Genomic DNA, 13,576 nt, shown 5'->3' on the forward strand with positions numbered 1-13,576 from the left:
ACTATGCCCAGCCTGTGTTGAATCTAGTCAGTGGTTTTCCCTTTCTATAGGTGGCATAGATCACAAAACATTGGCTATCACTGTCCAGTTTCTAGTAATGTGTGCTAGTTGTTTCATAATTTAAGTAATCTCAATGTGATAGGCAGAATACTGGACCACCACGTGTCCATGTCCTTGTTAGAGTCCGGCAAACGTCGGAGGAAAGGACCACCAAGAGACTGTCTCATGCAAAAGCAAAGAGGTTTACTGGACCAGCATGCTGGGGCTCAGAGTTCTCCTGAGAGAAGCTGGAGCCCTGAGCACAGCTTAAGCAGAGTTTTTATGCAGTGTTTAAACAGGGAAGTTCATATGGCAGTTAGGGTGTGAGGGTGGGATTGTTACAAAATAACCATTACAGAATAATCATGCGTTTTGTCAGGGGGTGTTGGGTCAGGGTACATTTTGACATAAGTAACTGTTTTTAACATAAGTTTCGGGTTCCAGGAAAACAGAACTTAAACTTAACAGGAGAGCAAAACTTAAATTTAACCTTTACATTCCCCACTTCTTTTTCTGAGTACTTCTAATCTTAGAAGTGACAGATTATTGAGGGGTATCACACTCTGTGTCTGCTAAAGGGATATACTGTTGTCTTATTACCATAAGTTTAACTTGTCCAATTTGAGCTTGGAGAAAGGAGACCACACGGTTGAGTAAACAGGGTCCCACAGTCAACAATAACATGAGGATTATTAAAGGACCAGCTAGGGCTGATAAGAGTGTAGTTAGCCAGGGGGATTGTGTGAACCAAGACTCAAACCATCCTTTTTGAGCCTCTCTCTCTCGTTGTCGCTCCTCAAGGCGTTTTCTTAATTTAGTCATTGATTCTTTGACTACCCCACTATGGTCAGCATAGAAGCAACATTTCTCCCTTAGGGCAGCACAGAGTCCCCCTTCCCTCATGAAGAGGAGGTCTAACCCTCGTCTATTTTGTAAAACAACTTTAGAGAGAGAGGTTAGGGACTCTTGTAAGGCTGTGATGGAGGTTTCTAATGTTTTTAAGTCCTGATCTATTGCTGCTTGTAATTGGGCCATTTGTTGAGACCCATGGACAAGGGCAGCGGTTCCTGTACCCACTCCTATAGCAACTCCTATTTCTAGTAATATGGCTAAAGTGAGGGACACAGGTTCCCGGCGGAATCGGGTGGTATATCCCCTTATTTGATCTTCAAATGTATTTGCGTCATGATAGAGCACTCTGGGAAATATTTGTACCATTACACAATAATTTACAGAGTTGTTAAATATCTGGGCTGAAATGCAAGGAGTTAACCCTGAGTCACATGCCCACCAGGTTCCTTTCCAGCGAGGCTCCAGGGATGACACGTGATGTCGTCTTATATAGACGAAGTCTCCCACTTGGTATTGGTGTGGGGTCCCTTCGTCTCCAGGTTGGCAGGAAGCAGCCAGCTGTTTCCACAGATACTGCTGGTTTTTTTCAAGAGCTTTAAGTCTGTCAAGCAAGGGAGTATGGAAGGAATCATTAAGTTTCAAAGTTGGGGTTAGGTCTCTTATTGGAGGAGGGGTACCATAGAGAACTTCATAGGGGGTAAGATTACATAAAGAGACTGAGGGAGTATTTCTTGCACGAAACAGTGTATAAGGTAGGAGCATAGTCCAATCTTTTATGCCGGTCTCTAAGCTCAATTTTGTTAAGGTCTCTTTAATAGTCCTATTCATCCTTTCTACCTGTCCTGAGCTCTGGGGTCTATAAGCACAATGTAACTTCCAATTAATCCCCAGGGTCCTGGCCAATCCCTGACTTACCTGGGCCACGAACGCCGGTCCATTATTGGACCCTATTACCTTAGGCAGGCCGAATCTCGGGAAGATGTCCTCCAGGATCTTTTTGATTACCACTTGAGCTGTTTCTTTTTTCGTGGGGAAGGCTTCAACCCACCCTGGAAAAGTATCTACAAAAAACTAGAAGATACTGAAGTCCATACCTTGCTGGTTTAATTTCAGTAAAGTCTATTTCCCAGACTTGTCCTGGTCTGGTCCCTCGTAGGCGCTTCCCTGTAGGAAGCTTGGAAGAGTAAGCATTAACCAGTTGACAGACCCGGCAGGCTCTTATTACCCGTTTGGCTATTTCTTTTCATTGTGTGCTGGTCAGCGGAAATTTCTGCTTTTGGTCCTTCAGGAATGCCTGTAGTTTTTTTGAACCAAGGTGAGTGAGTTGATGCACATCTTTAACATAGTGTAGGGCTTTTTGAAATTGCAGGCTAGGCCCGGTGGAGTCAAGGAGTTCAGTTTCAGTGTCCTCAGGTGTTAAATTGCCTGGGTACTCCGACGCAGTTAAATCTCCTGACTGTTGTTCCCCCGGTGAGGAAAGTGTTAACACGGTTACTCCGGTCAGAGCTGCCAACTTAGCTTCCTCATCTGCCCTTCTGTTTCAGACCGCCACGGGATCATTTCCCTTTTGGTGCCCTGGGCAGTGCACTATAGCTAGTTATTTGGGGTTTTGCACTGCTGAGAGAAGGCGGAGAATCTCATCTTTGTTTTTTATTTCTTTTTCGGCCGAGGTTAATAGCCCCCTTTGGTGATAAATAGCCCCATGTATATGGGCAGTAGCAAACGCATATCGGCTATCAGTATATATGGTGGCCTTTTTGCCTGTTGCTAGTTCTAATGCCTTCGTAAAAGCGATCAGCTCTGCCTTTTGTGCAGATGTCCCTTCCGGGAGACTAGAGGACCAGATGACTTTTGTCCTGCTAACTACTGCTGCCCCAGCTCACCGCTTACCGTCCTGGAGGAAGCTGCTGCCGTCCGTAAACCATACAACTTCAGGATGGGGCAGTGGCTGATCCTTTAGATCCTGTCGTATACTGGTCTCTTCTGCCAGTATATGTTGACAGTCATGGATGACAGGCTCTGATGATTCTTCAGGTAGGAGTGTGGCTGGGTTAAGTGGGGCTGGGGGTCCCAGTGTTATTCTGTCTTTGTCAAGCAACAGGCTCTGATAGTGAGTTATTCTAGAGTTAGATAGCCATCTGTCTGGAGGCTGACGAATGATGTTCTCCAGGGCATGAGGGGCTATAATGGTTAGCTTCTGTCCCAGCATTAATTTATCAGCATCTTTTATTAGAAGGGCCGCTGCTGCTATAGCTTTTAGGCAATGGGGCCACCCGCTAGCCACTGGATCTAGCCTTTTGGACAGGTAGGCTATAGGTCTATTCCAGGGCCCTAAAGTCTGAGTGAGCACTCCTCGGGCTATTTTTTTTTTTCAATGTAAAGAGTAAAGGGCTTTTCTACATCCGGAAGTGCTAGAGCTGGAGCAGACAGCAGTGCCTTTTTAATATCATTAAAAGCTTGCTGATGTTTGGGGGTCCATTGGAATTGGGTGTTTGCCTTCAACAGTGGGTACAAAGGAGCAGCTAGGGATGCAAACCCAGGAATCCATAATCTACAAAAGCCAGCAGTCCCGAGAGACTCTCTAAGTTGCCTCCTATTAGATGGGGGCGGTATCTGCACAACAGTCTGTTTTCTGGGCCCTGTGAGCCATCTTTTGCCATCTCTAAGGGAATAGCCCAGGAAAATAACTTCCTGCTGGCAGATTTTAGCCTTTTTGGCAGAAGCTCTGTATCCAAGCCGAGCAAGCTCGGATAATAGTGCTCGTGTTTCAGACTCACAGTTTTCCTTGGTGTCAGCTGTCAGCAGCAGGTCATCCACATATTGAAGCAGGGTGACTCCTGGGTGTGTAGTCCTGAAGTTATTGAGGTCCCTGTGGAGGGCTTCATCAAAGAGAGTGGGGGAGTTTTTGAACCCCTGTGGGAGTCTAGTCCAGGTTAGTTGGCCAGATGTTCATGTTTCTGGATCCACCCACTCGAAAGCAAACAATAGCTGGCTGTCTTTATGTAAAGGCAAACAAAAGAAGGCATCTTTTAAGTCCAGGACAGTATACGATTTTTGTTCAGAATTTAGAGTACTAAGCAGATTATATGGATTAGGTACTGTGGGGTGAATGTCCTGTACTCTGTTGTTGACTTCCCTTAAGTCCTGCACAGGATGATAGTCTCCTCTAGGTTTCTTTACTGGCAGTAGGGGAGTGTTCCAGGCCGATTGGCAGGGCCTTAGGACCCCTAGAGCCAAGTATTTTTGAATATGAGGCCTTATTCCATTTTTAGCTTTTTTGTTTAGAGGATATTGTTTAATATTGATTGGGGAGGCAGAGGTTTTTAATTTCACTACTATCGGAGGCTGTTTGACTGCTAAACCTAGTCCAGCAGTTTCTGCCCAGGCATTGGGGTAATTTATTATCCATTTTGGGGGTAGCTTGCCCGTTTGATCAGTCTTAGAGGGCATGAAGAGTTGATGTTCATCATCTACTGACATAGTTAAAGCTGTGACTATGGGAGTCTTTACTGAAGGGTTCAGAAACTCCACTTGGGGACCATCAGGGTTAAAGGTTATTTTGGCCTGGAGTTTGGTGAGCAGATCTCTGCCCATCAATGGGGTCGGACATTCTGGGATTACCAAGAAAGAGTGATGAATTTTACCCTTCCCCAAGTCCATAGTTCTCTTAGTTGTCTAAGCCCGATATTTACTGCCATTAGCCCCTTGAACTAGTGACCTCTTGTTTGATAAGGGGCCCAATGGAGTTTCAAGGGCTGAGTATATTGCTCCTGTGTCCAGTTCGAAGTTTACTGGGGTCCCCTCCACTTCAAAAGTTACCCTGAGCTCGGGGAGGGGGTCGGAGCCCTGACTCCCCTAATCATCTTCCAGGGTTAGGATGGCTGGCTGGCGTGACTGTTTCCTTTTAGGGCATTCTCTGGCCTAGTGTCCCTTTTCCTTACAGTAAGCACATTGGTCTGAAGCCAAGGGCGATTTTTAGCGTGGGCCCAGGTACCCTTTTCTGTCTCCTTGCTTTTTAACTTCTAGTCTGTCTGCTGCTGTGACCAGGACCTTTGCCAACATCTTAGTCTGTCTTTTATTCCTTTCATCTTCCTTCTTTTCCCTTTCTTTCTCCCTTCTTCCTCTGTCTCCCTTTTATAATACACTTTCTCAGCCTCTCTGACTAAATCTCTTAAAGTCATATCTTGTAGTCCATCTAAACGTTGTAGCTTTTTTTTAGTATCTAGGGCAGCTTGCCCGATGAAGGCCATTGCAACAGATGCCTTTTGGTCCTCTGCCTGAGGATCAAAAGGAGTATATCTCCTATATGCTTCCATAATTTTCTCTAGAAACATTGAGGGTGACTCATTAGGCCCTTGGATAATCTCTCTTACCTTGGCCAGATTAGTTGGCCGTCTGGCGGCCGCTCGGAGACCCGCTATTAGAGTCCTGCGATAAGTGGACAGATGCTCCCTACCTTCGAGGGTGTTGGGATCCCAGTTGGGTCTGTTTAGGGGAAAGGCAGCTTCAATTAGATTGGGAAGTTGGGTTGGTAGTCCATCTGGTCCAAGAATATTTTTCCTGGCTTCCAGGAGGATCCTCTCTCGTTCCTCAGTTGTGAAGAGGGTCCCTAGAAGCTGTTGGCAATCATCCCAAGTAGGCTGGTGTGAAAACATCAGTGACTCTATTAAACCTGTGAGTCAGGTGGGATCTTTAGAAAAAGGGGGATTATTATTTTTCCAGTTATATAGATCAGAAGAGGAGAAGGGCCAATATTGGTAAACTTGTATTTCTCCCCCTTGTCCATCATCAATCATTGGCCCGTAGAGGCGGAGGGGGAGCATTACTGGAGCATCAGGATTCTTAATTATTCACCGTCGGTGGGTTCCCCCTGCTGGCCCAATTTCCTCCAATGGAGGAGGAGTTGGGCTTACCGCAAGGGAGTCATCTGGAGCAGTTTCCTCTACCAAAGGGATCGGATCTGCTTCAGGGGAATTGTCTATAGGACGTTGGGAGCTGAGGGGCAAGGGATATGGGGGTGGAGGAGGTGAATCTAGTAAGGTTAGATCCTGAGATTCAGGGAGGATGGAGGGAAGAGGGGGAGGAAGAGAAGGAGCGGAGGGTTTGAGGGACAGAATGGTGGGGGTAGAGGTGGAGGCAGGTACAAGAAAAGGTTTCGCCCATGAAGGGGGAGATTCACAGAGGTTCTGCCAAGTGAGAATATATGGCTGTTGATCTGGATGACCATGTGGCCCCGGCTGGAAGACAATATTTCTGACTTTTCGGATTAGAGGGAGGTGGAAGGATCCTTCTGGGGGCCATCCGACTCCGAGAGTGGGCCATTCTGATGTACAGAGAGTCTGCCAGGTCCGGCGTTTCACTGAAAAAGAGAGATTCTGGGCCCTTGAGTGGACTTTAGTCCAATGATCAAGGGTCAAAGACAGGGGAGTTGAGGTACCTTGTCCCATAATGAGGGATATGCAAACAGTGAAAGTAATGACACAGACAACAAAGACAAACAATAGACGTCCACCACAAGTTTGAAATAGAAACCAAAACTGAGTAGCCGGCAGAACCTGACGGGCTGGCAACAGAGTCACTGAGTCTGAATCAGTGGCAAAATACACCTGAGCTAAGGGCTCTTCTGTCCCTCGATTTCCCATGTCCACCAAGGCGTCCCCTGGGGACATGGCCTGTGGCTTCTGGACACGTCTGTCCACCACCGTTGGGGAGAACTTACGCTTTCCGCCAACAGCCACCTTGCCCAGCCCTAAAATTAAAAGTCCTGAGCGATCGCAACGAAGAAAACAAAATCAAAACAAAAAGGAGGCGCCTTACTTCCCCCGAGAAATGTCCGTTGGGGTCTTTCGTCCGCCGCTGCCGAATCCTGGACGAGCCCCCAAATGTTAGGGTCGGGCAAACGTCGGAGGAAAGGACCACCAAGAGACTGTCTCATGCAAAAGCAAAGGGGTTTACTGGACCAGCATGCTGGGGCTCAGAGTTCTCCTGAGAGAAGCTGGAGCCCTGAGCACAGCTTAAGCAGAGTTTTTATGCAGTGTTTAAACAGGGAAGTTCATATGGCAGTTAGGGTGTGAGGGTGGGATTGTTACAAAATAACCATTACAGAATAATCATGCATTTTGTCAGGGGGTGTTGGGTCAGGGTACATTTTGACATAAGTAACTGTTTTTAACATAAGTTTCGGGTTCCAGGAAAACAGAACTTAAACTTAACAGCAGAGCAAAACTTAAATTTAACCTTTACATCCTCATCTCAGAGATCTTTGGTATGTCATGTTATGCTGGATGGGACATTTAATGTTTGCAGGAGTTGCTGATCAGCTAATCTTGAGTTGGAAGTATATCCTGGAATATCTAACTGGGCCCCATGTAAATGCAAGGAAGAGTGGACAAGGAACAGGAGGGTGAAGGTCAGAGAGAGAGATCTGAAAACCCTACACTGTTGACTGAGGCTGGAAAAAGGGGTCATGTGCCAAAGAATGCAGATGGTACTGGAAGGTGGAGAACGTAAAGGAACAGACTCCTCCTAGAGTATGTGGGAGGAATAGGGCTGGTGATATTCAGGGTTAACCCAGAGAGACCCTTTCAGGCTTCTGACTGCAGGAGCTAGAAGATAGTACATTTATGTTGTCCTAAGGCATTAGCTTTATATTAACAATGGAAAATGATATATTCACTCTAAATTAGAAATTACTTGGATAAACACAAGGCAACTTCTTGGCACCTAGAGGATTACAAAGCCTACATGACCTTCATCCTCGGGCAGACTGAGAGGTACAATGTCCAGCATGGCTATCGAAAGTGGTCATTGAAAATCAAGGCAGAAATGATTTCCCATTATATTTCACCCAGCTGCACAGTAGAGCTTGTGCCAAATGATGTGAAAAACTGAATTGTCGCCGTTTAAGTAGCAGCTTCAGCGTGTACATATGCAGCCCAAATTAAACAAGACCTTTGAGGTGAACCTTGTCATATACAATCAAAATTTATGCAAGAATTTTAGCCAAATGCAGTGAAAAATACCAATAGACAGAGCTGGAAAAACCTGGAGAAAATGTACCTGTTGAATAATAGAAAATAAAAATCGGCTACAGGGTTCACGATGACCACTCTTATCAACACACCCACTGATGTCACAAATAGTGCCAAGCAACAAAGGGAGGCAAAGATATGAATTAAGGAGAACACAATATGGGGTGTCAGAGTGGGACACAGATTTATTAGAACACTGTGCGTTTTTACAGATATTGTTAAAAGGGACAAGCTATTGCTTACTCAACTTGTGTCGTTTTCTCCCTGAAAATAATGTGGAAGTGGCTTACATTTTATTCTTGTTATTAATATTACATGGAACAGTTATTGCAGTTCTAATAAAAAGAAATATTTTGTGCTTTTAATCGCTCCTTTTAGGAGAAGAATAAGCCTCTCTTGCAAGTCCAGAGGAAAGCATTTGCATCTTCATTTTATGAGTGTAATTAGCACGTTTGTCCGTGCTGTCATTAATGATAATCAACATAATAACGACTCCTTATGTTTAGGCAGCCATATAGCATCCACGGAGCACTTCCCATCCTTTATAACGTTAGACCCACCATCGTGCTGGGTTTTGCTAAAGATTTCTTGGAGAAGGAAGGACAGGGAGGGATGTCCCCACATTCCTTTTATTTTATAAGGTTTGGGAATGAAGACTCAAAGAGGCTTGCAGCTAGGTCTGGGCTCAGGTCTGCAGCCTCTTGGATCACATGGTTCTGAGTTAGGTGAAGCCATGTGCAGGCCTCGCCCCTCAAATCTGTTCAGCTCTCGCTGTTGCTGTATTGCCCCTATTGCAGCTTCACGTCCCTGTCACTTTCTCTCCTACAGACCTTTTCATAATAAGGCACATCTATGGTGTGACTTGACCATCCAGAGAGCCCGAATCCTCTCTCCTCACTTACAGAACTCCCTCCTATGAAAGTTCTCTGCACCAAGGAGGCCTTCCAGACACATGCTTAATTAATATCACAGTGTGATTCAGGTAATGGACTCAGATCCCGCTGGTGTGAGGCGTTTATGGTGCAGACTGTCTTGCCAGCAGACCCTGGGCTGGGAACCCACTGTTGCCTTTACCTTTTACCAAGAGGAGGTGATGACAGCACTTTATTTCCTAGTTGTGAAGCATTAAATTCAGTAACTTAAGACCTCACTGAGAAAAGTTTAATTAAATGTAACTATTATGGAATTATTACTATGTTGTTCATTTCCCTCAAATAGCAATCCAATTACTTTACACTCTGTTGTGTGGTCAAGTGTGCAAAGATAAGCGGCCTTGGTCTCTGAACTCTCAGTGTCATTCCCCAGCTGTTTCCACATAGACCTGGAAACACTAGGGTCTCTCTGCCCCTGAGGAGCGCCCTGGGAGTTCCACCTCCAGTGCTGTGGGAGCCGCTGACTCACAGAGGGCGCTGCTCACCGTCCTTGGCCTCTCCCAGCTCAGGGAAGAGTAAGAGTGGGCGTCCCAGCTTGAGGGTACTCTCGGGTCAGAGAGTGGGCCAGGCAGATCAGGAGTTCCACAGACAGCCTGGCTCTGTCCCTTTAAAAGGGTAAGTGGATTGTATAGGGAGGCCAGGATTCTGCAGTAAGGGCCCTCAGGTCAGGAGGGCAGCCTGCCCCACAGAAGTCCTGGCCTCCTCTGCACCATCCCTGAGACTGGTCTCCAGCCCTGTCCTGGACAGCACCCACCTGTGATCCAGTCATGGCCTCAACCTCCCTCTGGACCGAGGGCGGTGGCTTTGTCTTGTTTGCTTTGATGATCACCCTGCTCAGGGCAGGACAACTGTCAAGAAATGGTTTTGCCTGTGTTGGTTTGAACAGAACTGGGACAATGAGCAATGACTACTGAGGCATTATAATTATGTTATCAAGTGGTCAAACATTGGGGACATGTCCACGTGCCTTATTCCTTTTTATTCATTCACATATAAATAAAATTGAATAATTTTATTAAATGAAACTTGTTAACGATAGCTGTCATAAGCATATCATTAGTAAGAGGACAAGCGTCAGATACTTTGCCAAAATTACTTCATCTCTAATACTTTTATAATAATACACCCAAGAAAGTGCCATTAGCTATCTCTGTTCCTCTCTCCTACAGAAATTGAATATCAGAGAGGGTGAGTAACTGGCGCAAAGTAACACTGCTGATGTGAGCAGCTGGATTCTTATGTCTGCGTGGGCTCCCTGGGTCCTGAGAACGGGCTGCTTGCCATTTCCCATCTGTAACATATTTTCGGGCACCTGGTGCCGGGACTCATTCCTACAGGTAACAGAAACACGGGAGGGGAAATCTGAAGCCCAGAGAAGTGCTTCTACTTCCAGCCCCAGCACCCACTTGGTTATTCTAATCAGTTAGGACGATGTAAGGAAAAAAAAAAAGGGAGAGGAGTCAGCAGTGTGAACACAGCCAGCAGTTCACCTCACTGCTTCTAAACCTTAATTAAACCTAATTTGTAAATCTTAATTGAACCACACGTACAGGCATTAATGAAGCAGTATAATAACACGGCTCTCCCAATAAGACAACACACTAATACCAAATACTTATATTCCTGGAAAATGTACTCATGTGGGCCTCATCAAAGCATAATGGGGAAGTAGATAAACAATTAATCTCATTAATTGCAATCAAAGGACAGAAAGTACAAACCGGTTGCCTAGAGAAATCAGCTCTGCCAGACTTCCTCACAGGCAGACGCGAGGCTTGTGAAGTGACGCGTGGAGCCAGAGAACGTCTGAGGAGCGCGGAACCCAGCCTGGAAAATCAGGAGAAGGACACCATCCAGGACACTGCAGTCACAGGGGAAGGGCATGTGCAGGAACTGCTCTGGAGTCCCGCATCCGCGCCTTCTGCAAACACCTCTGACACCTGCTCTTCCAGCTGCCTTGGAGATGAAGGTTGGACACACCCCAAACATGCTGCTCCACGAGAAGGTGGAGAGCTGAGAGGGACTGGAGACCGTCTGGGGTCAACCGTGTGCATACTGTTTCTCATTCAGTGTCTTGATTTCCACAACCTGAGAGATGAGTGTTACTGATCAAAATTAGGACAAACATATTTTGAAGTTCAGTAGTTTGATCAGATCACATAGTTTGGAAGAGGACAAGTGAGGACTTTTGTAACCTTTTGATCCCAAGGCCATGTGCCCAGCAAGACACATCTGCAGGCCCCTGGAAGGGCAGGTTAGTCCCTCCTTTGTCCAGTCCCTAGACTCTACACTACCACCCTGCTGCCCTTACTGAATGTTCCAGTGGCAATGCTGACCCTCCAGGCTCAGTGCTTACTGCAGCGCCACGTGACTTACCCTTGTGTCCATGCTCTTCCATCTGAATGCCACAGGGCAGCAACCGTCTTTCTATTGCTCCTTCCCTTGGTGTCCTCCTGGTCTACCTGGTATCCACTTTCTAACAGTAGGTCGGTGACCCTGAAACTGGAGTGTGATTTTCCTTGTTCAGGGTCCACCAAGACTTGGATCCACCTGATCTTCAAACTTCACTGACTCATCAAAGCATGCCCTTCACAGATGCCCCTGCCCCTGACATCTTCTTTACCTTGAATGCCCTCCCTCACTGTAGAGAGCTCCAGATTTGTCCCTCAATGTTAGGGCCAAACAGTGCCTCCAGGAGGCCTCAGTTTCCTGCAAGAACAGGTACAACCTCCCAGGTTTGCACTGGGCGCATTTCTGTTAGTGGACTACAGCTCTGTTTTCCTGCATGGTGGATGTCCTCGTTGAAGAGTTCATGGTATTTATCTTGGCATCCTCATCCTCGGTATAGCACATGGGAAAATATTTCTGTTGAATGTTTGAAACGTAAAAGGTCTGACACAGACTGGCATACGATTGCTGTAGCTGTTCCCCTGCCCATGCTCCCCCGAGACGGAATAGGAGGCCACCCTTCCTGACTGTAAGCAGAGGGCATGAGAGAGGCGGCACTCAGCCTTGAGCTGGTGTGTATAGCCACTGGTGCCTCATGTTGATTCACATCTCCCAAGAAGGCGTCTACAGAAGGAGACACTGTTAATACGGGATATCCCCACCTGCTTCAAGCACATGGGGCTCGCTCACCCCCGTACACTGCAACCCTGGTCAGACTTCTCTGGTCTGATGTCAACCTCACTTTGGCCTAGCACAGCTCATCTGGGTCCTTCTCAGTGATGGCACATCACTGAGTCTTGGGTCCCCTCAATCTGTGTTCCCCAGAGTTCTTCAGAGGATCTCTGAATCCAGCAAGCAAGCAAGCAATCAGATGTTGGAGACTGTTCTTTCCATAGCTGAAATGATTTATTGTTGCCTGGGATAAAACCCCAAACTATTTACAAGGTCCTGTATGGCCCTTCAGGATTCAGCTGCACCTGACCACCCATGGATCCCTTCTCTCCATCCTCTCCATCAATAGTATGCATTCTTACTAGTCATTAGTATGTCATATTCTCTAAACATTATCATCTCTAATCTTAGTCTTGTTAAAAAATAGCAAGTGTTAATAGGACACTTTTAGATGTACAGAAAAATCGAAGAGAAAAATGTAGTTTCCCCATATACCTTCTCACCCCAAGCCACAAATTTCCCGTTATCAACATTTGGCATTAGTGTAGTAACCCACAAGTGATGAGCCAAATATTAGTTCACTGTTATTAACTGAAATCCATAGTCTAGCAAGATTGTTCTGATCCCTGCAGTCCTTTGACCTTTAGCCCTGGCTTGTGTCTTTCCCTTGTGGTGACAGCACTGCTACCTGTTTTCACTCAACTCACTTTTCCCTCAGATGCGCATTCAGAAGCCACCTCCCCAGGGAGTGGGCTCTGCTGATACTGCTGGAGAACAGGTGGGCGGGTGAGGATGCACCTCCTTTGGCCGGCGAGCTTCCTGTGCCCTCCAGCTGGCCCCTGGGTACCTGTATTGCAGCACACATCACAGTGAACTTTATGCCAGGCTTCCTCACTGTGATGCTCTCCAGGGTAGGGTTCTGTCCTGCGCACTCATGCACGTCACGGTGCCTGACAGGCCATCAGTAGATAGTATTTTCTACTGACTAGTAAACCTGTTGTCTTTCATTTTTCTCTCTGAGCATATGTGGAGTCTTTAACCGAATGGCATTGCTTCTGACTGAGGAGATTTACAGCAGAGCTTCCTAGATATGGTTGGAGCGAAGTTCTTCAGTTAACGTATCTGCAGTGATCCATGCCCTTGGCTATCTGGACCCAGGGCCAGTAATAAATGAGTAAAGTGGGAAACGCATGAGCCTTCCTGGCCTACACTGCATCTCTTGTATGAAGGAGAAGAGTATTTTTTCTTGTCTTACTGTATTGTTGTGAGATTAACATTAAAAGAATTAAAAATGCTGCAGGATTGTATGAATTTTAAAGTCCCAGAGCAATCCTAGTGCATGGGAGTATCTTCATCCTCCCAGCTCACTCTCCTTGGAAGGAGACAGCCCACGGGATCACGCTGGTATTGTCCCTGGGTCCCGCTGACCTGTGTATGGACAGCCCTGTGCTGGCAGGCCACTTGTATGTTCCCTGTACAGACCTTGCACACACGTGGCATCTTTTGTCATTCTCAGTGATCTGAGTGTACAAAACTAGTGACGCCTTTGGCCACTGAACTTACTCTTGGCTGTGTGCAGTGCCTCATCTCAAAATTAATGAG

The 13,576-nt window shown here is 46.4% G+C and overlaps 1 pseudogene; it reads right to left on the reverse strand.

Moving 5' to 3' along the window:
* Positions 1-223: 223 nt before the first annotated feature.
* On the reverse strand, positions 224-7,128 carry LOC124095861 (uncharacterized; annotated as a pseudogene).
* Positions 7,129-13,576: the final 6,448 nt, after the last annotated feature.

This window comes from Marmota monax, unplaced genomic scaffold (genome assembly GCF_021218885.2).
Source record: "Marmota monax isolate L192 unplaced genomic scaffold, Marmota_monax_Labrador192_F-V1.1 WCK01_AAM20220418_F8-fsc00073, whole genome shotgun sequence".
In the NCBI taxonomy this organism is placed as follows: Eukaryota; Metazoa; Chordata; class Mammalia; order Rodentia; family Sciuridae; genus Marmota; species Marmota monax.